The following is a 26,027-nucleotide window of genomic DNA, read 5'->3' as shown; positions in this document are numbered from 1 at the left end:
ACCAATGAAGGACCTTGTCTCAAAGGAGATGGATGGTGTACCTGAGGACAAAACCTGAGATTGTCCTCCTCTGGCCTGTGTGCTCACACATGTGGACACACACACACACACACACACACACACACACACACACTAAAAATAATGAAACTTACATACTTAAGGGACTATTTCAAGACTTTTTCTAACTTTGAAGTATCTCCATTTCAAAATATTTCTTATATCTGGAGACAACAGCAGACCAGAAATAGCTTATGGAAAGAAAGGGTTTATTTAAGATTACAGTTTCAAGGGGAAATTTCATCAAGGCTGGGAAAGCATGGCACAGGCAGACAGCTAGTGTCCCATGTCGTCACATCATCGGGGAAGAAGCAGCAGGAGTGAACTCTGAACAGTCCCTGTGGCTCATTTGATAAACCTCAAGGCCCTCCTCCAGAAACGCTCCTCCTCCAGCAAGGTCCCACCTACCCAAGGAGATTCGATATCAGACTTGATCACAAACACATCAAGCTGTGTGTGTGTGTGTGGGGGGACATTTAATAGCTAAGCTACCACAGTGCTGTTTGGCATTCAAGAGCTTCAGACTCTTGTGCCTTGTTCTGCTTTTTGGAGTAGACAAGAATTACAATATGCTGTTCTTAGTCACTTAGTGTCAGGCTGAAAAGTCGGGCAAGGTACATCAACACTATGCCTCAGCAGTTACTGTATAAAGCAACGTGAAACATACATGCCCATAAATAAAGTCCAAAATGAATTATCACACTACCAAAGATGTCTTAGATCTTACAATCAGAAAGCTATCTATGGAAAGTCCCATGCACATTCACCAATTAGGTGGCCCTGTCATTTATCTAACATCAAGCAGATATGTAGCTATTATTTTAATTAATTAATTCAGCACTTTCTCTCCCCCCCCCCCACCGCCTCCCTCCTCCGGGCAGGCTCTGGGAGACACCTGGCTTATCTTCACAGCAGTCCCTCATGCTTGCCTGTCAAGCCACATCATGAATGGCACTCTGAGCTTCATGCAAGGCCAAGCACTTAATCTCTTTAACGGAGACCTGTCATCACTTGCTTTCACTCTAGTGCAGCCCTCATCTATGTAGAGACATAACGTCTCCTGCACCTGTCCCTTCCTTTCCATTGTAATAGCCACCATCTGGGCTCAGATGCTTCTCGATTCCTCCCTGCATCACTGTTCTTACAATTTGTGAAGCATCTTCTCTGTGCCATGCACCATATTGCTTGCCTCCTAGTCCTTTGCTCCCATCCACAAAATGACCAGACTAATAGGTTATTATATTCATATTCTCCCAAATAAAATGGAGCCTAGGAAAAGTGAAGAGACTTGGGCAAGATTTCTCCACTGGGAATTTTGATGCCAGAGTTTGGACCACTGTTATACTGACAGCCATAGCTCCTTTCACTTCTCTGCATGGCTTCCAGCTCTGCCTTAAATCTTGGACTAAATTACAGGAGCTAGATATGCTCCAAACTGCATAAAGGAGTAAATGGAGCAGGGAGTGGGAGTTCTCAAGGAAAAAAAAATCAGAGCCAGTGCCTGCCTTGGGGAGATAAGAACCATGAAGAAAGCCTTCTGACAAGAATGGATATACCATGTAAATTCCCCCCCACCATTGTGGGCTCTTCAGTAAACTCAGCCTTGATCCTGACAGTTATGTGTGGTGTGTTTATGTGGTGGTGGTATTTAGAGCTAACAGAGAAAGGAATGGACATGAATTATAGTGGTTTATAAAAGAGGTTGATTCTACAAGGTGAAACAAGCTTTAGGGTAGGGAGGTGTCTAAGCACTGAATGACAAGTTCAATGACCTAGATTTCTTTGTTATTAAGTAGAAAGTTTGTATGGGACCCAACATGTATTGGTACCATCATTTCCCGCCTCCCTGCTCCCACTCCACTGAGGACCCTCCTTAGCGGGATTACTGGTCCTCATCATGTAGCCGTAGTAGATTTATTTTTCTTCGGTGTGTGTGTGTGTATGTGTGCATGTGTGTGCTCATGTGTGTCAAAAATGTATCTAAAGGCTGAAGAATAACCTCAAGTGTCATCCTCAGAAATGTCATGTACCTTCTGAGAGACAGGGTATCTCACTGCATTGGAGCTCACCATCTAGGTGTGGCTGACTGCCCACTGAGCCCCAGGAACCCTTGTATCCTCACACCCCCAGTGCTGGCATTACAGGCACATGCCACCATTTCTGACATTTCTACTTGGGTTCTGGGGATTGGACTCAGGTCCTCATACTTGTGAGGTAAGCACTTTATCTAATGGGCTTTCTCCTCAGGTTATTGTTTAGATTTTGAATGCTCCTCAAAGATCTGTATGTTAAAGTCATGATTCTTAGCTTGGTATACCCACTATTAAGAGGTGGGCACAGTTAAGAAGTGTTTGAATCACTAGGGGCATGGCTGTTTGCTTCTTGGCCATGAGGTAAGAGGCTTTGCTCTTTCAAATAGTCTTTTGAAAAACTAGTTTTGTTATTTATTTGTAAGAAGAAATGAGAAGGAGAGAGAGAGAGAGAGAGAGAGAGAGAGAGAGAGAAAGGGCATAAAAATGGGCTCCAGGGCCTCTTGCCACTGCAAACTTCAGATGCATATTCTACTTTGTGCACCTGGGTTTACATTGATACTGGGGAATCAAACTTTGAGCCATTCGACTTAACAAGCAAGCACGTTGAAGTGCTGAGCCATCTCTCTATCCTCTTCCCCATACTCTTCAACCTGTCACAAACTACCATGCCCAATCATCATGGACTAGAACCTCTAAAGGTTATGAACCAAAATAAATTGTTCTCACTCTGTATAGAAGTTGATTGGTTCAGATACTTTCTAATAACTAAAAGCTAACATCAGTGAGAAATCAGCCTGGACAAAAGTGCAGAGCTGGGTTGTGTGACCCACAAACACCAGCCACTTGTGTTTCCGCAGAATGATGGTTTTCAGAGGATCCTTCCTCCGCAGACCATGCGGAGCTCATCTGCTCATGTTCATAAAGGCTTTCAGTATGGGGCTCATGACCAGCCTTTGATCTCCAGACATAGCCTTCATGCTTTTATATTTCATATTTCCCATTGCTTAAGTATTTGTTTGTTTTTTTTTTTTTAAGAAAGAAGATGGAAAGAAGAGCCAGCCATTTCATTTGGAGTGGCTTAGAAACCCTTGAGGGTGCCATATCTTAGCTAAGTAATCATTTGAGGCTCATTGGATCTCCCTGCAGTACCTCCATAGCTTGACATCCCAGTCTGGCCCTAGGTTTTTAAAGCTTGGTACCTGTGCTCACTTCGCGTTCCTTGCTATCAGTGGGAACTGTTCATGAAAGCTATCTTATGCTATTAGATGGCTTCTTTTGGTTGCCTTGTGCTGGTGTTAAAGTCAGGTGTTTCGTCTACTGGGCAGGAGAAGCTGTGCGAAGCACATGTGCAGAGTGTCTGAAGTCGGTGCATCACGTGGTCTCACAAGTATATGCTCAGTGGACAAGTAGTCTTGAGAGCTGTGGCATATATTTTCCTAGTCTTGGATATCTTGAAGCATATTGAAAATTCTGCAGTAAGAAATTTCTCAGGGCTGAAGAGATTGCTTAGCGGTTAAGGCACTTGCCTGCAAAGCCAAAAGGCTCAGGTTCAATTCCCCAGGACCCATGTAAGTCAGATGTGCAAAGGTGGTGCATGTGTCTGGCATTTGTTTATAGCAGCTGGGGGGCCTGGCACACTCATCTCTTTCTCTCTCTCCTTCTCTCTATCTCTCTCTTTTTTCTTCTCCCTCTCAAATAAATAAATAAAAAATAAAATATATTAAAAAGAAATCTCTCTACTTCAATATTTTCAAAACTAGGGAATCCTATTGCATTATATCTGTACTCCTTTGGAAATCCTGTTCTAGATAATACCAAGTGTGTATAAGTTTCATGTGCTGGATGCTTGGTACTTAGAATGGTGCTGTTGATGTGGTGGAACCTTTAAGAGGAGGGGCCTAGTGGAAGGAAAAGTGCTTATGGGAATTCCAGCCTTGGAAGAGGTTAATGCTGTTCTCACAGGGTGGGGCATGGCCCTCAAGGGAAGCTGGCATCTTCCTGGAGACTTCTCTTCCTTGTGCAGCTCAGTACTCACTCACACTTTTACCGGTGCCACGCCTTCTGCCCGGAGGCCCTCACCAGAGCCATGCATATGTTGCTGCCAGGCTCCCCAGTACAAAAGGGGGCAACAGAGTTTATAACAGTTAGTCCTTTTGTCTGGGCAATACTGAGAAGAATATAGTAGGTTTTGTGGTTTTTGGCTGACAATGCTTAAAGACAGAGATGTTGATAACTTGTTCTAGAGCTCTCGTGGGGGACACGGAGGAAAGTCAGTGATGGATTTGAAGAACAGGGTCTTGTCACCAAGCTGCATGGTGTTGTGGCAGAAGTCGTTTGCATCTTTCCTCTTCTTGGGTCTAACACACACACACACACACAGACACACACACACATACACACACACACACACACACACACACACACACACACACACACACACACACACACACGGCACTTTATAGATAGGCAAAACCAAACCATAGAGCCAGTAAAGAAAATGACATAATGAAATTTTAGTTTGGTGCAGAGGAAGCTGTGTGCCTCAAATACATTATCTCACAAATGTTCACAATATTTCTGAGTGGTCACTATCATTATCCACATCTATCTATCTATCTTCCTTCCTTCCTTTCTCCCTTTCTTCCCTCCCTCCCTCCTTACCTCTCTCCCTCCCTTCCTTCTTCTTTTCCTTTCTTCCTTTGTGCTTTTTGTTTTGTTTGGTTTTGGTTTTGGTTTTTCGAAGTAGGGTTTCACTGTAGCCCAGGCTAGCCTGGAATTCACTATGTAGTCTCAGGGTGGCCTCAAACTCACAGTGATCCTCCTACCTCTGCCTCCTGAGTGCTGGGATTAACGGCGTGCACCACCATGCCTGGCTTTTCCTTTCTGCTTTTTATGTGTGTTATGTAGTATGTGGGGTGTGTTTGTGTGTACATGATATATGCATGTGTGTGCAGATGTGTGTACCCCATATTCATGCATGCAGAGGCCAGAGGAAGACATTGGCTGTTCTCCTCTATCTTTTGCCTTATGTTAACAAGACAGAGTCTCCACTGAGCCTGCAGACCACTGACTTAAGCTGGTTGACCAAAGATCTCCATTGATGCTCCTGTCTCTGCCCCACTCAGCCCTGGAGTTACAGTCATGAGTGACCACACCCAGCTTGTAACATGAGTGCTGGGGATTGAACTCAAGTTCTTGCATTTTCATAGCAAGCGCTTGTACCTACTGAGCTCTCTCCCCAGCCCCACCATCCTCATTCTGTTGGGAAGCACAGAGGCTCAGATACATTAGGGAATATTCCCAGGGTTACATGAAACCAAGATATTCACCGACTTTTATTTTGTTTTATTCTGTGTGATTTCAAAAATCCCTCTCTGTCCTCTCCTACCACCGTTCTCATCCCAGAGCCAGGAGAAAGAGCTGGATTTGCCCAAATGCCCTTGGAGTGTGGCTGGATGTGTGTTTAGACAAGACTGTCTCCTCCGGGAGGTGCAAGGAGAATAAAGCACCCTGAGAATTAGTGACTGTGCTCCAAGGAGATCAAGGAGAGTTTGTGCTTCGATGGCCTGACAGTGTTTTGCCACACTCTGGAGAGTGGATTTGGAATTTTATCCCCTAAGCCAAAAGAATAGTCAGTGGGCTTAATTTATTAGGGAGCTGAGCAAAACTAAGCAAGACGGGGCCTAGACCTTGGGCAAGGGACCGCTTGCATGAAAGAAGCCATCACAGGGACTGGAAAGGTCCGAGGCTGGCTCATGCACAGCTACAGTGTATGTTCTTGGCAAAGCTCCTAACTCCTTAGCGCCTCCTTTGCAAAGTGAAGGGGTGTGAAAATATGCTTGAAGTGTGGTGATTATTAGGGGAAGGGAACAGATTTTGTCTGCATGGTGACCTGGATTGTACTCTGTGGCCTAGCTGAAGAAAAGGCTGGGGGAACTTCGGAAGGGCAAATGGGGTTGGATGCGCTCAATGAACCTTTGTATCTGGCAGACAGGAGGTCCGGAAGCATTGGAATGTTGGGATCCAAGGACCCTGGATGCTTTTCTGCTTTGGTTCCTTGGGTCCACGTGGGCCTTGTGCTGGGAGTTCAGGAAGAGGGCTTGTTTGTTGTTACTCTGTTTCTGTGTGGCCGTAGGGAAGTGAAGAGCCATGTTGCTTTGTATGCAGCATCCTATCCTCTTGTTCGGGGGGCGTGGGGGGTGGCGTAGTGCATGGCTCAGGGATGGATGCAGGTACGGAGAGTTTAAAAAGGGAAGGTAGCAGATGAGGCATCACGACTTTGAAGGGGAAGCCACGATGGCTGGAAAGAGAGCCTGAGCAGCAGGCTTTTCCAGAGGCTCCCACAAGAAAAGGCTGCTACCATGCCATCCCGGCTCATACTTTGTGTCTTGACTTCATCCCCTGCCTTCACGAGCAACGCTACAAATTCTGGCAGCATGGATGAGCTCAGACTTGAGTATGACTCACTGGATGAATCCCCTGCCTCAGACACCCAGATTACAATCAGCTTCTCAGGCCCTGCACTGCACTGTGAGGCCTCTGCCAGAGAAAGCCAAGGTTTACATAGGGCAAATCTACTGTGCAGGGGTGGAACAGACCCTGCAGAGCAGCTTGGGCACTGGATGTCAGGTATCTCAGGGCTTCTCAGAGAACGCATTCTGTCCTGTGGAAGAGATGTTGAAAGCCCTTACCTCATGGGTTCCTCAACAATGGAATCACTCTTCTTTATGTCCCTGTTACTGTTTGGGAGAGACACACAGAAGCAACCACACCTGGATTCCAAAGTGTGGGCGGACATCATCAATACTGCAATAGCACCAGCTGTCAGGAGCCACCCTGAGCCGCCACTCCACCCCTCCTAGCAAGGCTCCACTGAAAGTTGGCACACACTCCGAACCGGGGCTGCAGGCTGGAGTCCATGTCAGCAATGGTGTCAAGGTAAAGCTTAGATATTTCTTCTCCAGGGGAGGCCCAGCTGTGCGTCACAGCTGAGGCTGTGGCTTGGAAGGCAGTGTACAGGCTCTGGCAGTTCAGAGAAAGCCTGACCCCCAGCAGTCCCTTCATGAACAGCTGCTGAATGCCTGCTTAGTGAGGAGACATGGCAAGGCAGGAGGCAGAAGGTGATGGCAAGAAGCAGAAGCCTCTGGACTTTGGTTCTGGAGAGGGCAAGGAAGGTGAAGAAGAATCACTGATGAGCACTGGTGCTGTTGTGGGCATGTCCAACGCGCCCCTCTTCGAAATCCTGCTCAGAGCTTGTATTCCCCTTCGTGAGCAGAAGAGTCTAGGCGCATCACTCCACGACAGAGCATGGGCACGTGACAAACCTGGGCTTTAGCCCTAAGTCCTGGGCTGAAGAGATGGCTTAGCAGTTAAAGGCACCTGCTGGCAAGACCTCATGACCTGGGCTCAATTCCCAAGGGTCCAATAAAGCCAGATGCACAAAGTGACACCTATATCTGGAGTTTGTTTGCAGTGGTAGGAAGCCCTCGCATTCTTTCTCTCTGTCTATTTCTGGCTCTCTCTTGAATAAGTAAATAGATAAATAACTAAATAAATGTTTTGAAAATATAAACCTCGGTGTTCTGATGTAGCAACCTTTATATAGTTAGACTTTCTCCTCATTTGATAGAGAAGACCAGGGTTCAGAAAACCAAAAGACGTCAAATGGTGACTAGAATCTAGAACTTTGGCTCATCGCTTTGTTCTTGCCCCATCATAGGTGCCCAGATGTTCTCCTATAACACACAGCTCTTCCCCGCAAGAGAGTCTGAATAACCTCAGTAGCTCCTTCCATCCTGTCCCCTTGGGCCTGGGATTACCCCTGGCTGGAGATGCTCGTCATTTCCCTCATCTTCTCATGTGGCCCTTTAGGCACTGCTGACATCTGGCTAACATCTGGCCAGTGCTGCTCATGCAAGCTGATGGGGTGAATGTGGGCTTCAGATGTGTTTATTTTTCTTTTCTTTTCTAGCAAGACTGGGTAATGAGTCTGATGGATGAAGCCCTTGATACAGAGTGGACAAGAGAGCCCTGTCAACGTCTTGTGAGCTGATGCCCCACACACATGGTTGACTCCAAGATTTCCCAGAGATGACCTTCTAGAATTCTCTGTAAAACAGCTCACCACACATAGAGCAGCAAAGGCAGCTACAATTCTGCATGTGTTCTAAACAACAAATATGCATAAGGTATTTTGACCTTTAGGTATTACTATTCTCTTATTTTTATACTTATATACATTTTGTAAAATTCACTATTTTATGAAACTATTTCACTTAGCAAATGCACAGAATTTCAAACTGTTACTCCCATGTGTTGATTTACATTTTTGAACGTGTGTTTAGTGTACATATGCATGTGCACATGTGTTCATATACATCTGGGTGTGCATCCGAGTGCATGCAGAGGCTAGAGGTTGATGCCAGGTATCTTGTTCAGTAGATTTCCACCTTCTTTTTAGAAACAGGGTCTCTTGCTGGACACAGAGGTCAATAATTCCACTAGATTAGTTGCCTAGCAATCCTAGAGATGCTTCCATCTGTGACGACCAAAACTGGGATTAAAGGTGTGCGCCACCATGCACAGCATTTTATGTGGGTGCTGGGGATCCAAACTCAAGTCCTCATGCGTGCATGACAAACTTTTGATTGACATAGCCATTTCTGCAACCTTTCACATATTATTTTTTAATTTTTTTGTTTATTTTTATTTATTTATTTGATAGTGACAAAGAGAGAAAGAGGCAGATAGGGAGAGAAGAGAGAGAATGGGCACACCAAGGCCTCCAGCCACTGCAAATGAACTCTGGACGAGTGCGCCCCCTTGTGCATCTGGCTAATGTGGGCCCTGGGGAATCGAGCCTCGAACCGGGGTCCTTAGGCTTCACAGGCAAGCGCTTAACCGCTAAGCCATCTCTCCAGCCCTCACATATTCTTTAATAAAAGTTAAATAGAAATGTTTTAAACAAAGTGCCATTAAATATTAAAAGCTTTCTGGGATTTGTGTTTATCCACATCTCGCAATGGCTAATTGTTTGTGTCAACTCAGCCAGGATGTAATGCCTGGTGGCTTGGGCAAACACTAGTCTAGGTGCTGTTATGAAGATATTTGTAGATAAACAGTTACAAACAGTTGAGGTAAAGGAAAAGATTACCCTGCAAGGTGTGGGTGAATAGTGGATAGTATCCAATTGATGGAAGGCATGAAGAACAAAGACCGAGGTTTCCCAGAGAAGAATGGGTTCTAGCCCAACTTTACATATGGAAGCCTGCCTGTGTTTAAGTCTAAAGAGTGCCAGGCCCCTGATCTTTCAGTCTTGAATGTGCTAGCTTCTACAGGTGCTCTCTCTCCCTCTCTTTCTCTCCCTCTCTGTACTTTGTATCTATTTATACCCCATTGCTTCTGTTTCTCTGGAGACTCCTGACTAATACAGACCTGCTAGATTCACTGATTTTAGTTTTTACTAGCAATGTCTTCATATCTGTTGTGCTCGGACTTATCTGCACTTATTTTCTGGCTATGCCATGCAATGGTTGGGAGTGCAGGACTCAAGAGATTTGTAAAGAAGTCATCCTCTCTGGTTACTAGCTCTGGGCACAGGGGAGGCAGTGCTCCATCTGGGCTTTAGATCCCTCCTCTGGAGAACAAGGCATGAACAGTGGGGTGAGTGGAAGATGACAACTTGTTTGGGATGGCAAGGAGGTCAGGTCAGCTGTGCTTGGATCACCTTACACATATCTTGATTACCTGATCAAGAAAAATCCCCACATTATTAATATTGTAACTATGACTCCTCCTGATGCATTTCTTTAACAATTATTAATGTTTTACTTTTATTTATTGTATCTATTTGAGAGAGAGAGAAAGAGAGAGAGGGGGAGAGGGAGAGAGGGAGAGAGAAATAGGCAGATAAAGAAAGAGAGAGAGAGAATGGGTTTGCCAGGGCCTTCAGCCAGTGCAGATGAACTCCAGATGTGAGTGCCCCTTGTGTATATGGTTTATGTGGGTCATGGGGAGTTGAACCTGGGTCCTTTGGTGTTGCAGGCAAGTGCCTTAACTGCTAAGACATCTCTCCAGCCCTCCTGATGCATTTCTTCCATCTCCTTCTACTATGTAATTACTAGTTGGATTCAAACAACATCTATAGGGCACTGAATGGCTGCCAGGCCCTTGGCTGGGGGCTGGTGATGGGAGATGGAAGTCAATGTCCTTATCTTTCAGGCCTCAGAGTCAATTGCTAGGAGAAAACATCACATGTTCTGTGAGCCACAAGACAAGTTGGTATAAATCAAAGCCCTCAGAAGACTTCAAGGCCCAACCCAAATCCTATCTCCTTCAGGAAACCTTTTCAGATCTGCGTAGTGGAAATTAATCTCCCAACTCCCATGTCCCCGGGGCCTTTGGCTTGTACCTTTCCTATGGTACTTACCACTATTTACCTTGTATTAGAGTGATTTATGCACATGTCAGCTTCTCCCACTAGAGTGTGAGTTCCTGAGGACAGAAATATTTATGAAGGGCCTTCCTATGACTTTGGCTATTGTATGAAGGTCTAACATAATAACATCAATAATCCACCTTACAGTTTATGATGAGATTTTATGGCAAAATCATTAAAATTAAATATAATTTAAAAAATTATGTTTGCATTTTCATCCTCACAGCCAGCATCTTATTCCATGTCCACTTTATAGAAGCTGGATAGAAAGCAGAGAGCTTGCCTTGGCCTATGCAAGGTCATAGAAGTTAACAGAAAGAACAAACCTAGAACCTGGCCCATTTGTGCTCTGTAGTCAGTCTATGGCTGGTGCTTCGCCCATGCTGTGATGTTGCATATGCATATTCCTGCTACCATTAAATCACCCTCAGCGAGCAGCTCTGCATTTGCCTGTGCATCAGCCGTTTGGCTTCCTGGTCACAAGTATAAGTTCTCTCCCTGTTTCCATATAAAACAAAGCCTCATGAAACAAACTGCATTTTTAACTGCCCTTCCAGCCTGGCTGTGACTTGTGTCCTGATAATTCTAGTATGGCAGGGGCTAGGAATTTCTCTACGGCAGCGTCCTCAACAAAACCATGCGACTTCAGAGCAATTGCAGTTGGGTGTGGCTGATCATTTACCTTTCCATCTTTCATTCTTGGGACTTCTTAATGCCTGTGGCAATATCAAGAGACAGGCTGAGTCGGCTGACATTGACACAGGTGACAGTGAGGTCTTGAAAGGAGGAGGAGTCAAGGGAAACCCACTGTCAGAATTCAAGCCCAGATCAATTGTGATGCCAAATATTTCCGCTTAGCCTCTTTGGATTCCTTTCTCCTATTGAGAGGGAATGGCTCCTCTATCAAAATCATTCAACCATGATCAAAGAGCACCCCCCCCCCTAAGATTGGAAATCCTTCATCAATCCACCCTTATACCTTTACCTCTGCTGTGATCCCCCACTTGGAAATGCATGGCCACTACACCCATTTCATTTTTCAAGGTCACAGTGGATTGGGTTAATTGAGTCGAGGCAAATGTGTACTTGGACGAAAGCAGCCTTCATGCCATGGTCTGTGGGGGAAAGAATCAAAGCCAAGGGTGACCGCTAGTGAGAGGGAAGGGGGAGAAATTGGAAGGCCAGGTTTGCCCAAGGAGTTTAAATATTCTGTTGTACAGTGAGAAGCCATGGAAGTTTTGGTGTGGGGGTATTAGGCTGTATGATGTGACCTATTTTCAGATGACAAACGTGGAAGGAGAAAATAAATATGTGAAGATGGCTTGGCAGACTCTTAGAAAAGTTAGTTTTATAAGTGCCAAAATCCCAAGTAGGGAGGTAGCTATGGACTGGAGAGAAGAGTGGCAACTTGCATAGGATATCCTGGAGTTGCTTTTCACTGCAGTCCACATAAGACACGTGAAAACACAGAGGAAAGCACATGGGATGAGGAAGGCAGTCTGAGCTTGAATCTCAGCTCTGCCACCTTCAGTCAAGTTGATATTGCTCAAGTCACAAAAGTTCACTGAGGTTCAAGTTCTTTACTTGTGAAACAGTAACACTAGTGACCAGTCAAAGACCCACGAGTGAATCCACGGAACTGGGAGCATGCACGCAGCTACGTTACAGATCCGCAGTCAGTGATCGTCATCCTGAAAGGAAGTGGCGGGGCATCCCAGGTAAAGCCCGGGCTAGAAGTGTTGTATTTCTAACCATTGCCAGCTGTCTCACTTGGGAAAATGACTGTACTTAGGTGAATATCCATGGCATGGGGAAGACAGAGGCTTTTCCATACTTGCAGTAGTGGACTAAATAAATGAGGTGAGTTTTAGTGTTATGGTTAGCTTGAGATGGACGCATATGTACACTCATGCCTGACCACACACTGACGATGGGCTGAACTAAGTTCCCTTCCTATTCTGATAGTATTCCTATAAAACTATGAGATCTCTGATGGCTGATAATTACCTTTCTCAGCCTCCTTTGCAGCTAGGAATAGCCATGTGACAGAGTTTTGGCTAAGAAGACACGGATATTTCTGCTGGGGAGGGAGGCGGGCTTCAGCTTTCATGATTAAAGGAGAAGTGCCAGTCATCATGCCCCATGCCTGGAATTTCAGAGATGATGCTTGAAGCTGGAACAGCTGGCCATGAAGAAACGGCCAAGAGAATCAGGCAGACACTAGGCCAGGACTGCAAAGATACTAGTTTACCCCAGTGCTCACATTGTTTTTATTCAAACTTATTGTCATGTGAGGGGAACAAATCCATCAATATTTGAGTCACTAAACATGGGTTCTGCATAGTTGTCACTGAATGCAGTCCTAATATTAATTAATTACTAATAGTTGGGAATAATAAGCAGGAAAAGGTCACTAGGCATTTCAGCTAAAGGAAGTTACTCCACAGTCTCCATGTAAGCACTCTGTTTTCTTTCTTTTGTACAGAGAGCTCACTGGCTACAGTCTTCTTTATCTCCCACCTTTCCCTTCCCACTCTCTCTTTTCAGCCACTCCAACCCCATCTCTATGTTCATAAGTTGTTCAAGGCTCTGCCAGTGAGCTATCTCATCTGTGAGCTATCTCCATTGCTCACTGTAGAATGATGGCTCCTCTTTAAATTTCTGCTTTAAGCTCTCTGTATGTTTCTAATCTTGTGCTCAGATGGCTATGTAGCTTGCTATTGCTATTCGTAACTGACCTCCTCTAATAGAAAACAAGCTTCCTACAGTCAGTAGTTCTCAATGAAACAGGGCATGACAGGGGCATGGCATAACCTTACAAAATGTTACATATTATCAACATTATTTTGGATTCCCAGTGCTTGGTCTGTTCATTCAACAAATATGTACTAAGACTCTGCTTTGTGTGCCACCAGGGTTAATAACATAAACTCTGGTGACAATCCATTTGGAAAGCCTAGGACAATGTACTCTGTTTCCTTATCTTTGAAGAAGAGTGCTGACAGTGTCAGGCATGCAGCACATCCTCCAGCAATATTTGTTGCTGCTATTATTATTTTCTAAGCTCCTATTGAACCTTTACTGTATACCTGTTCTACCAAATAGGAGGACCTCAGCAAATGCTAAATCTGTAACTTGTGTATGTATACCTCCAGAATGTTCAAATATCTCCAAATGAACCTAATTAAAATTCATATATACTTAAGTATATCAATGCTCATGAATAATTCATATTAACAAATATGTTTTTTAAAATTGATTTTCTTTTTGAGATTACACTGAGGATTTCACAACAGCTCTTGAAGTAATTGGAGAAACACTGGTAGCTAAAACAAAGCTAGGAACAGAAGTGACTTCAGGTGAGTAAGAAATCCATCACTTTCAGACCTAGCACTTGTCTATTCTGCCTGCCCTGGCTTATCAGTTTGAAGGGTTTTCACTTTGCTCTCCAGAGTCAAAGTTGACTCTTTACTCTGACCCACCAGAACCCCATTCCTACCCCCCAACAAGAGGCATCTAGCATCAGCTTCCCTTTTAGCCACTTGCCCAGAAGTTTGGGCTCCTCATCTGAAGCACTGGATCACATGCTGGAGTTCGTCTACCACACAGAGGATGGGGTACTGAGACCAACATTTAGCCTGAGTTACTGCAAAGCTTTGGTGAGTTCATCTGAGTTCAGTGTCCCACACAGCTTAGCAAATGTGAATCAGGACACTACTCCAGGCCACCTGACAGAGTGGTCACACAGTGCTCACGACTGGGCTTCTTCAACGAAGTACAGCATTGCATCTGCTCCTCACCACATAGTATTGCAGAAGATACCATCGTAAGGTATGTGACAGGATATGACCATACATTCACAGAGCTCCTCAGCATTGAGGAAGTAAACAAATTATAACACTGACAACAACACTAACAGAAATTCTGCAAGTTAACCACTTAAAGGGCCCTTTTCCAACATGTTTAAATGTGGTACCATGCTGGGTTTTTGACATGTCTTTCCCATTGCAACTCAGACCAAAGGGATCAGATTCTTTTCCCTGGACATGCTAGTAAATATCCAGGGGAAAGAATCCTACCCTTTAAATTGAAGGGTATTTTCAGATCATTGCTAAGCAAAGATGGAGACAAATATTTAATATTTGTTTAGCAGCTACCACATGTTGGCACTCTATGAATACTACATACACCTTATAGTTAACAGGAACCACAATTCTCGGGGGCAGATGCTGATGTACATCTCTACAGGAGAAACATGGAGCACATAGATATGCTATTTGCTTGAAATGGTCTCTGCAGAGAGAGCTTGCCTGTTTTCTAAGGTTTTGTTGGAGAAGAGACAGAGTGTGTGGAGTAAGGGGTGGATGGAAAATATAGTGAGAGACCCAGGCTATAGGACATTCATACTTCTTATCTTTGCTGACCTTATGTCAATGTCCTTGCAGGTGTACATCAAAACAAGAACACCAACTCAGTACAGTCTCATCTCACCTACAGAATGGGAATTACTGGTCCACACAGAAATGTTTCCTTGACCTAAGAACTTTTGTCATCTTCTTCTTGAGAATATGTGTGGATCAAACACAGAAGGTTACTTTAGAATCTGCCATTCTTAGATTGAAGTCCAAGTCCAACATAAGAACCATCAGACTTTAGGTGTGTGGTTTGACATGTGTGGGTCTCCATTGCTTCATCTACAATTGGGATTCCTCATGGCTTTCATGGAGAGGATGGAGTCAGGTATGAGTAGGAGTAGTCACATAGTCTGATGTATAAATGGGGAGGCTTGAGAATGTGTTGAAAGGCTGCTAACAATACCACTGTAACAACAGGTGCAGACTGGTATCCCGCCTGAGCAAAATGGACTATGTTGTTACACCAGGTATGATCGAGGAGATCTGTCTAGCGATGTTGATTACACCCACAGAGCATTTATGAGTACTCTTCTCTACTAGTATTCTAAGCACAATTAATTATATGAGTAAAGCACGGTATACTGCTGGGAATGTGAACACAATAGACTCGAGGTAGACACAGCAGGCAACAGTTCTATGAGTCAACCCACATTCAGAGTCTCCGACCTGACAGACTAGCAAAAGGGTTGAGACTAGTCATAAAGTACGAACAGCTTCTTGGTCTAGTAAGGACATATTATGAAGGTTTCTCGGACAGAAGAGGAAGGAAGCCATGTGCTGTAACCTATATAGAAACAATCAGAAAATGTAATAGTTTTGGATCAGAAGACGAGATGGGGAACAGAAGGTGGATAAGTCACAAGAGCCTATTTACTCACCAGAATCTGCTAAGGAGCAGAAGCAGAGAGACCAAAATACCCCAAAAGGATAATGCGTCAGTAGCGGGTACTACAAAACCCTGTGGTGGGTCAAGTGGAGGATGAAGGCGGGAACCCAAAGATCTTGTTCTTCCTGATAAACAGTGGGTACTTAATAAATGCTTGTTTCTTCCTTTTACTTCATTTGTGTTAAAGGTTGATTAAATAATTTCAGAAACTTATTTATACTCTGTATTCATAACCTATGAGCTACTGAATGGAGGCAATGATGAACACTAATACTTGTCCGCTTTCCCTCCTTCCCTTCTTTCCTTCTTTTGTTCCTCTCTTCCTCCCATGCTTGTTTCCTTCCTTTTTCTCCTTCTCTTTCCTTTCTTTTTAGATATCTATTGAACCAGGAACTGAGGGTCTTTGTCAGGGAAACAGACAGCGAGCAGATGGTTTCCTACAACCGTAGCTCTTGTGCTAGGTTCTCCACCTCTGCAGTTGGGAAGGGTGCTTGCCAAGCCCTTGCGGCCGTCCATAAAGGGCATCAGAAACAGTAGGTCCAGTACTGAACTCTTGATCTTTCCAGGCACTTAGCCCTTCTCCCTGACTTCCTGTCAGAGTAGAGGGCCTTACCTTTCCCCCTGCCAATTAAAGTCAGGGACCAAGTTACTTCTGGCTCTGTCCTGTCATCTCTCCCCTTGCATTCTGTGTTACTAAGCCCATGGCCCCTCCTTCTGATATCTCTTCTACACATACATTTCTCTCAGCCCTCACTTCCATTGTTCCAATTTAGGCTTTCATGGAATCTTCTCGAGACTAATGATGTTCCCCTTCATTCCCCTTTGGACTCTTTCCTACCCAGTATGCCAGGATAACCTCTTCAAAGCTCAGTCTTGGGTCTGTCTCTTCCTTGTTAAGTGAAAAGGGCTTGCTATTGACTACACATATCCTCCTCATCTAAATGACTCAGCATCTCACTTATAAATCCCACCATACAAGAATTCCTGAGGACTGTCACCCTATCACCATCTTCATGCCTGGTCAGTGCAGCCAGAGACAGGGCACAGTGTGTATATGCGCATGCATGCACACACAGAGATGTTATGTTCACTACAGTCATCTGAACAGTGATACCTGCAATGATTTCTGCTGAGCTACATGTCCTTCACACCCATTGGTTATATGGACATGTATCTGTTCCAAGCCTGACATGAATCTGGGCATGGTTAGGTAATAGGTGTGTTTGCATTCTTAGACATGCTACTTAAAGTACATCATCTCCAATTTCTACAAAGTATGGCTTTAGCTAAGTTTCGATCACTACTGTCCCTAGCATCTTGAGCAGGGTCTTTCATGTTACTTTTTTGAATAAATAATTGTATAGCCTCCTCTTGTGTAATGATGAAGACTGGGTGCAGAGAGTTTGTTAACATGCCCAAGGTGTAGGTAATGGAGGAAGAATTTATATGTTGATCTATCCGACTCCTAAGGACTTGGTGTTTCAAAGCACCTGTGGGTAGTGCCTTGGGGCAAAGCCCAGGGAGAGTGGTGGAAGTTGGGACTTTATGAGGCCTGCTGGGAAGGTTCCCAGGAGAATTAGAGTAAGGAGTATGAGTTCTCACTATCAGGCTTTAGGCTGCATTACAAATGGGTTTGCATGGTGTGTGTGTGTGTGTGTGTGTGTGTGTGTGTGTGTGTGTGTGCATGCCTGCACACGTGTGTGTGTTCAGCAGATAATGGGTGTTGTTAGCATACCAGTCACTGCTCTGAAAAGTTCTTTGTGAAGAGAGAAATGTAGTATTCTCTTTCCCCTGTAAGCCACCCCCCTACCCGTACACTCATCCTATTCATCACTCAGAATGAGAGAGGCTTATCTTCCAAATTCCTCCCATGACAAAACATAGCGGCTCCCTCCAGACCCTGTCCACCCCTCGTGCTTGCTCATCGATCATCTATTTGCCCATTTGAGCAATGGGAGGAACAACCAGCACCGTCATCAATCTCCTTCCCCGGAGTGTTTGCAGTCAACAGTCCTCTGCATTTTGACCATGGTCCAGCAGCCCCTTATCCCATCCATCAACCTGAATGGTAAATGGGCTGCCCAATTTCCATCTGATCTTAATTGAATAACTGCATGTCATCAACACAGATTTGCTGTTGGACCTAGAGCTCATTTTTGTTTTTATTTTATTTTTTTAATGGGGAGGAGGGGTGTGGGAGGCTTTATTTCTTCACTAAAGTGCTTGCAAGTTCAAATATATACTATATCCACATATGCCGTGTGGACAGTGTATGGCAGTGTGGACTCTTTTCCGTGGAGATGGCTACAAGAGGTTATTCTTCGCAGGCTGGGTACTCATGACAGATACCCATGAGAGAGTAAACTTGATTCCACCAAAGTTCACCTGATGAACCAATGAATTCATCTGGGCTCCTTACAGAGCATGGGTGAGGGGGTTATTTATAGGGGCATGGAGACCTCAACACAGTTTTATCCGAGCATGGAGATGACCTTTTCATAGCTATATAGATGAAGTCCCTATCCCTTGCTCTTCCACTCTCTGTATACTCTAGCATTCCCCAAGGCTGGACACAATATGCATCACTGCATACAGCAGACACAAGGGGTGCCTGAGATCTCAGGTAAGTTTCTACCAACTCTTCTCAGGTCCCTTCTAATACAGGGGATGTCACCAGGTCCTGTCCCTTGTGTGTTATTGCTGCCATTGCTAATAAAAATGGTTATACTGTATATTCTTGGAGAATCTTTCTTATAACAAGTGTATATACAGAGAAAGAGAGAGTGCATAAGCATGTGGAGAAGAAGGGAAGAGAGGGAGAATGATAGAGGGAAAGGAGAGAGAGAAGAGGTAGAAATGGAAATTATGGAAATGGAGGGGCTGGAATTGCACACACACACACACACACACACACACACACACACACCCTTTAATTAAATAGGGAGAAGAAAATTCTTTCACTTGGGGCCATAGGCAATGAATGTTCCTTGAAAAATACTTGAAGTCCCTAATAGAGATTTGTAACTGGATAATAACTTTGCAAAATGTGACTGACAGTAACCAGATTATCTCCTTAATCACACCTTTATTTCTATTAAGCAGGGCTTATTCTCCCAGCAGGTTTCAAACATGTGTTAATGCTGAACCTCCCATGGTGGAATCAAAGGGCTGATCGACTGGAGCTTTATGGAGGGACTCTACAAACAGAAACATTCCTCAGAGGGGAGTGGAAAGCCAGCATAGAGCAAATACAGCTTCCCTTTGCTTTGCCTTCAACAAATGCCTCAGTCCCCCAACTCAAGCAAAATGTCAGGAGGCAGAATGGTGATAACGTAAGGAAAGACATGCACATCAGTAAGTCCTGAAAAAATTCCTTCTGTCTACACAAATGCCTGGGACTCTAAAATCAGTTCTTTCAGAAGACTGATCCTCATAATTGTACAATCAGTGTTTGTCTCATTCTACCATTTGTTAATAGTGTTCTTTCCCCTTTGTTCTGAATGTATAATGGATGGAGGGTACACATAGGGACAGCCCAGAGACCCAGGACATCTCCCCTTTCCTTGGTAAGAGAACACCCGGCACCTCCCTTCTAGTGGGTAATTTGTGTTCTGGCACAGCCTGGTAGGAGAGCTGAGAAAAGCCCAGTAAGATGATGGGTGCAAGGGCATGAGGACTGATCTGTCTTCAAAGTGTCTGTTACTTAAACAGAACTCTATTTGCCATGTCATGTGTTTGCATAGCAGAAGAGATCCTCAGAGCCTCTGGAAGGCCTTTCCTTCCACCCAACAACAACGCCAATGCTGGATAGTCTTGTGAATTATATAATCCCTAACAATAACACCTTGAGATGGCAAAAAACATAAATTTGAGTCTATTTTATGTACATATTTATTTATCTATTTGTAAGGAGAGAGAGAGAAGAGAAACAGAGAAAATGGGCACACTAGGGCTTCCAGCTACTGCAAAAGGACTGCAGAGGTACGTGTTGCCACCTTGTGCATCTGGCTTTATATATTAGGCTCTGTGGGCAAGTGGAATCTACTTTTTTAATTCAACACATATATCCTGGGGGTATGTTGGTTTGAATGTGAATGTATGTTCCCCATAGCCTCAGGGATTGTTGATTAAGGTTAAGCTTCCTATTTAAGTCCCCTATAGCCTTCTGGAGGAGGTATCATTGTAGGTGGATCTTATAGACCTGCCCTGAGGTGTTTTCAGAGGGAGTTGGATGTTTGTATTTATTGGCTGTTGGAGGTGTCTTTCTGCTATGCATCTATGGAAGTGAGTCAGATTCTTTCACCTTTGATATCATTTACCCTGGATTCTGTAAGCCTGAAAAAACCCTTTCCTCCCATAAACTGCTTGTGGTTGGGTGTTTGTACAGCAATGAGAAAGTAACCACAACAGAGGGTTACTAACATTTTCCCATGTATCATTTTTTTAAAATTTTGACAGAAGTCAAGATTCCTCTTATTTTACTAATGAATAACATGGAGAACCAAAGTGCCATAGACTAACATTTGCTTCATTGAGAGCTGGGGTCCTACAGTCCTTCCCCTTTATCTATATGGTCTCTGTGAGGAGATGCAAGTAATACAGTGTCCATCTCAAGGCCCTGAGCCCCTCCCTTGTGTATATAACCCTAAAGAATATTTTTCATGTTGCTTATTTAAAATATCACTATAAATGAGATTACTATAAGTTTCTTTTTTCCCAGGATGTGAGGGTTAAGTTCTGTTAACTTGACATGATTAGGAATCCACAGACATTCCTCTTGGGCATGTTTCTGTGGTTGCTCCCAGGAAGGAAGAAGTCTTTCTTCCAGAGCATGTAGCTCTCCTGATGGCAGGCTACACATAAGGAAGCTCTGATATGCCATAGCTCTTTTCCCCACCTGGCTGTCCGTGTGATTCACTGGTGAGTGCCTTTTACCTGGTTGCACCCCTCCCCTCTCCTGTTCATTCATAAGTGTATCTATCCTGTTTGCTCTCCCTCATCAGCACTGACATTGAGTTTCATCAGCCTTATAACCTGTACTGAAGACTGCTACTCTGCAGGAATCCTCCAAGAATTTAGTACTGGACTGGACTGCTGAGGCGTCCAGCCACATGGACTAAGAATCTACTGTGTTCCTTGGCTTTCAAGCCTGCAGATAGCTATTGTTGACCACCCTTAAGTTAACCCCATAAATTTATTTTTAATGTACTTAAAACAAAATTTTTTTTTGTTCATTTTTATTTATTTATTTTAGAGTGACAGGGAGAGATAGAAAGAGGAAGATAGAAAGAGAAAGAGAAAGAGAGAATGGATGCGCCAGGGCTTCCAGCCACTGCAAACAAACTCCAGACACATGTGTCTCCTTTTGCATCTGGCTAACATGGGTCCTGGGGAATCAAGTCTTGAACCGGATTCCTTAGGCTTCACAGGCAAGCACTTAGCCACTAAGCCATCTTTCCAGCCCCATAAATTTATTTTTAATACCAATTCATCCTGTTTGTATAGAAAGCCCTAATGCAGCATGATATTTTTTTTATTGTTACACCTTTATAAGATTTATCCAAACCATGGTGCATGACTTTATTTCATTATGTTAATGTTATATATGTTTCATTTTCTTGCTGATGAACAGTTGAGTTGTTTCAATTTTTTTCATCTATTTATTTAAACATATTCCATCATCACAATCCTATTCTTTCTTTTCTAGTGCTTGTATCTAGGTGTTCTGCTAGGGGACATGAGTAGTAGAATGGATAATAGTATATACATGTAGTAACAACTTGTTTTTCACATCAATGGCTCTATGCTCTCAGTGCCATATAAAGATCTTTCCTGTACATCCTATAATATATTGCCAATATTTTCCAATGTCAATAATTCTTATATATAAAAAATGTATATGTATATAATATATATGTATGCATTAAGTAATTAATTTAATTAAATTAAGAATATATAGAGAGTGAATATATTCTATATATAGAAATACAGATATGTTTCCTTAATTCAATTAATTATTTAAATATGCTTGTTGAATATTTTGCTCCTGTCTCTGAAGCATATCTGTGTAAGTTCTTTGTCTACTTTTAAAAATTTTTAAATATTTTTATTTATTTTAGAGAGGGGGTGAACAGACTAGAGCCTCCTGCTGCTGCAAATGAACTCCAGATGCATGCATCACTTTGTGCATCTGGCTTTACATGGGTACTGGAGAATCAAGCCCAGTCTGTCAGGCTTTGCAAGCAAGTACCTTCAACCACTGAGGCATCTCTCCAGTCCCATGTTCGCTGTTTTGATTACTTTCTTTTATTGTCATTATCTGACTTTAGTTATGATTAGTAAAAGGGAATTTTCTTTACTTTCACAGTCTTTATGGATACCACATTAAATGACTAAGAAGAAGCTATTTCTGACTCATTTTTCTGCTGCTGTCTTTGAACCTCAGTTCAAAGACAAGTGATCCCTTTCCAGGCTCACTTTCAGTAAGGACTTGCCATATCACTCATTGTCTGGGGTCCTGAAACAGAAGCAGAAGTCTTCTGTGGGTTCTGCCGAGGAAGCTGCTCTCCTAATGATATCATGTAGATGCAGCCTTTACCGCCCTTGCACCATCCTTTTCCAATGCCCATTTCCAACTTGAATGCAGACGTGATGCTTAGAGCTAAAACCACTGGGTCATGAGCATGAGGCACTGGGCAGAGAGATTTATGAAAATTCTGGATTCAATACTTCTTACTTACTTTCTACTCTAAATTTCTAGGCAGGTGGCTTTTTAAAGAATTGACGAGTTTCTTAATTGGAGCAAAAGTCCTGCTGGATGTTGTATCTGTCTTTTATCCACTTAGCCTTCAATGTCAGATCCAGCACTGGCCCCAGGACCACAGGAAACTTTTATAATCCATTTTATTGATTTATGATATTAACTCCTTTCTATGGCTAGTATGAGCTACTGCTTCCTTCCTTTCATCTTCCCGGTGTACTGCTCTATTCTCCTGCATTTAATTCATTCACTTGCCCCTTCACCATGCCCAAAGTATTAAATTCTCCCTCATCCAAGGCCTTTAGGTATTTCATGCATATGGAGTTCTTTCCTTTACCTTTAGTATCTTTTCTAAATGAATCCCAAGTGTTCTAATCTCTTCGTGATACAGATCACACTTAGATTCACTTCCTAGGGACTGAGTCCCACAATGCCTTGTGTGGGCTCACTGAATTTTATGCCCAGCTTGGATGAGCAAAGCCCATGAGAAATAGTGAAAAAAAAAAAACAAAAAAAAAGAAATGTGTTTGTACATCTGTGTCATTTTCTTTTATCTCTGAAGCATCAAGTTGTTCACTTCTGACAAGAAATAATAATCTCTGCTTCTTAATGTGATTTGTGGTGTCTCTCTCTGTGTGTATGAGTGTGTCTCAGTGATAGAAGGTAGTTCATTTCATTTGTCTCTGATAAGGGAAGTATTTATTCCCCATGTAGCAAATTTTCCTTTCATGTTCTGGTCTGACTTAAAAAAAACTTCATATAATTATCAACAATGATTCACATTTAATAAATATATATTGGATGCTTAAGTACTTCATGTGCCAAGTACTTTTTAATTTTTAAATATTTTATTGTTATTTATTTATCTGAGAGAGATAGAGAGAGAGAGAGAGAATAGGTGTGCCAGGGCATCCAGCCACTGCAAACATATTACAGATGTGTGTGACACCTAGTGCATCTGTCTGATGTGCGTCCTTGAGGAATCGAACCTGGCTCCTCTGGCTTTGCAGAAAAGTTCCTTAACTGCTAAGCCATCTCACTAGCCCCCAAAGACTTTTTGTACAGTCACTTGTCTAAGATGGCTTTGGTAAAATCTATTTATTTATTTGCTAGATTTTTTTTTCTTTATTTGCAAACTGAGACTATACTACAAGGGAAGGCCAAGTGAAGAACTCTGGGGGACCTTAGTTATCTCCTGTTCATACACCTAGTAAAATTGGTTTGTTAGTAACCACCCACCTAAGAGCCTGATTTTAGGGTAAACCCTCTCTGTACTAGCTCCATTTCATTCTCTAAGCGAAAGGAAATGCAGAGGAAAACACCAATTATACAAGATTTTAAGAAAAGCAGCTTCCAAAGACTGCAATGAAGTCAATATAGATTTTTATTCCAATCTTTTCTCTTCCTCACTCCACTAACTCTGAACTGAGCAGCAATACTCAAGTTGGTGCACATAAGACAGGACCCTTAGACAGGAAATGGGTTTGAGTCCTGCTCTGGGCAACATTCTTCTGAGGTTCAGAGGGTAGATTAATGCTTGGCACAGAGGTTTTGTCGTAAGAGTTGAAAGTTGAGCACCTTGCATGTGGGAGATCCATCATAAATGCTGGGGCATGTTCCTTCCACATTTCGTGCCTCCCCTTAAAACATACCTTGAATGCCTCTCAGTAGAGAAGTCGATGCTTTTCAGAAGTTGTCTTAACCTACCATTCCAGTGTCTTCTCCTGACATCCCACTCTTTGTGCAGCATTCAAAGATAACTCTCTCCTGGAGACATCCTCATAGTTCTATGCTTCTGTTTATGCCACTTTTGCTTTCTTTATTGCCTGCACCCCACTCCAGCTCTTTCAGAGAAACAAGCTACCTTACCCTATATTTCTTTGTTGGAATGATTTCACTCCAGCACATATCCACATCTATGTGCCGCCACAAAGTACAACTGGGAAATTTGTGGCACAGTATGGCTGATGGATAAACCACAGACTTTAGCACTGGTCACAAGCCACCACTCTGCCACATAAAATTCGCATGCTTTTGTGCTAAATACCATGAAAATTTCCATTACTTCTTTTGAAAATTGGCATCCGTCTTCTAGGGTTTCTGTGACCAACAAGTAAGGAAACATGCAAAGCTCCCGACAGTGTCTGGAGAGCAGCCCCACATGCTGTTTGATCTTGTCACTCAGGTTCTCAGCTTAAACACATGTTTTGGAGAATGGCCCCGTTGTAACATCTATCCTGCCACCCTGCTCTTTTAAACACTGCATCCAAGCTGTCATGTTCAAATTCCACCAGATGACCTAATACCGTGGGTAAGCTAGGGGAAGTTACTTAACTCTTGGTTCTTTCTTCACCTGCAGAATAGTATTATTGGTAGCCGACTCATCCTCACGCAGTCACCCCCACCGTGGATTAGTATTGTTCTCACTGTGGTTAGAGAAGACTTTGTTTCGCAGGTGGTAAGACTCATCAAGGTGGTAAGAAGAACTGACAGTGGAGTGCTCAGGACTGGATGAGACATCTCTGCCACACACTCCAAGGCTCAGGAATCAATGCAAAGGAGGTGGCAGAAAGAATACTAGTGCTTCTCTCAGTATTGGTCAAAGAAGCTTCATTTTGGAGATGGCTGTGGACACTGGAGGGACTCAAAATTCATTAAAGTGCTAAAAAATGTAAGAGAATGTTGAGAGCTCAGTACTAAATGAGACAGTCCAATCATGCCCTGTAAGAGTTAGAGAATATTGTGAAAGAAGGAGCAGAAAGAATGTAGGAGGCAGAGGAGTGGTGAGGAGGAACTCTAGCATAACCTCTGGACGTAAGGTGATCGGTGTATCCATGACCACACAGTGGATGCCACAGCCACCACTAGGCTTGCACAATACTGAGCCCAACAACATCTTGACATAGATGATAGAGAAGAAGGGAAAAAAGAATGAGACATCAGGGCTGGAGAGATGGCTTAGTGGTTAAAGTACTTGCCTTCGAAGCCTATGGACCCAGGTTCAAATCTCCAGGTCTTACAGAAGCTAGATGCACAGGGTGGCACAAGCATCTGGAGTTTACTTGCAGTGGCTGGAGGCCCTGGCATGCCTATTCTATATCTTTCCCTCCTTGTCTAATAAATAAATAAAACTTATAAAAAGAATTAAGAAGAGAAGGGGGTTCAGCAGAATGGGGGTAGTGAGGGTGGGTCCATAAGAGGAAAATGGGAGAGGATTGTGATCAAATTGCAAAATGTTCATGTATGAAAATTTTCAATCAAATTAATACCTAACTCATGGGCATGTTAGTGTATCATTTCAACTTTGGAACAGTGCCAGTCAGAGAATATGTTCTAGCTGGTACTGAGCTGGCCACCTATCTCCATAGTCCACACTATGTCTGGCTCAGGAGGCTCTTGTATATTTGAGTGAATCAATGTACAGCCCTGGTTCTATGCT

General features: G+C 43.3%; 1 protein-coding gene across 1 annotated transcript in view; it reads right to left on the bottom strand.

Annotated features, from left to right (window-relative positions):
- The window catches only part of Tenm4 (teneurin transmembrane protein 4), a 1,065,388-nt gene that overhangs the window by 1,011,398 nt on the left and 27,963 nt on the right, over positions 1-26,027 (bottom strand).

Source organism: Jaculus jaculus, chromosome 3, assembly GCF_020740685.1.
Source record: "Jaculus jaculus isolate mJacJac1 chromosome 3, mJacJac1.mat.Y.cur, whole genome shotgun sequence".
Classification (NCBI taxonomy): domain Eukaryota; kingdom Metazoa; phylum Chordata; class Mammalia; order Rodentia; family Dipodidae; genus Jaculus; species Jaculus jaculus.
The sequence above is the reverse complement of the archived record's forward strand: the minus strand, read 5'-3'. Positions and strand labels throughout refer to the sequence as shown.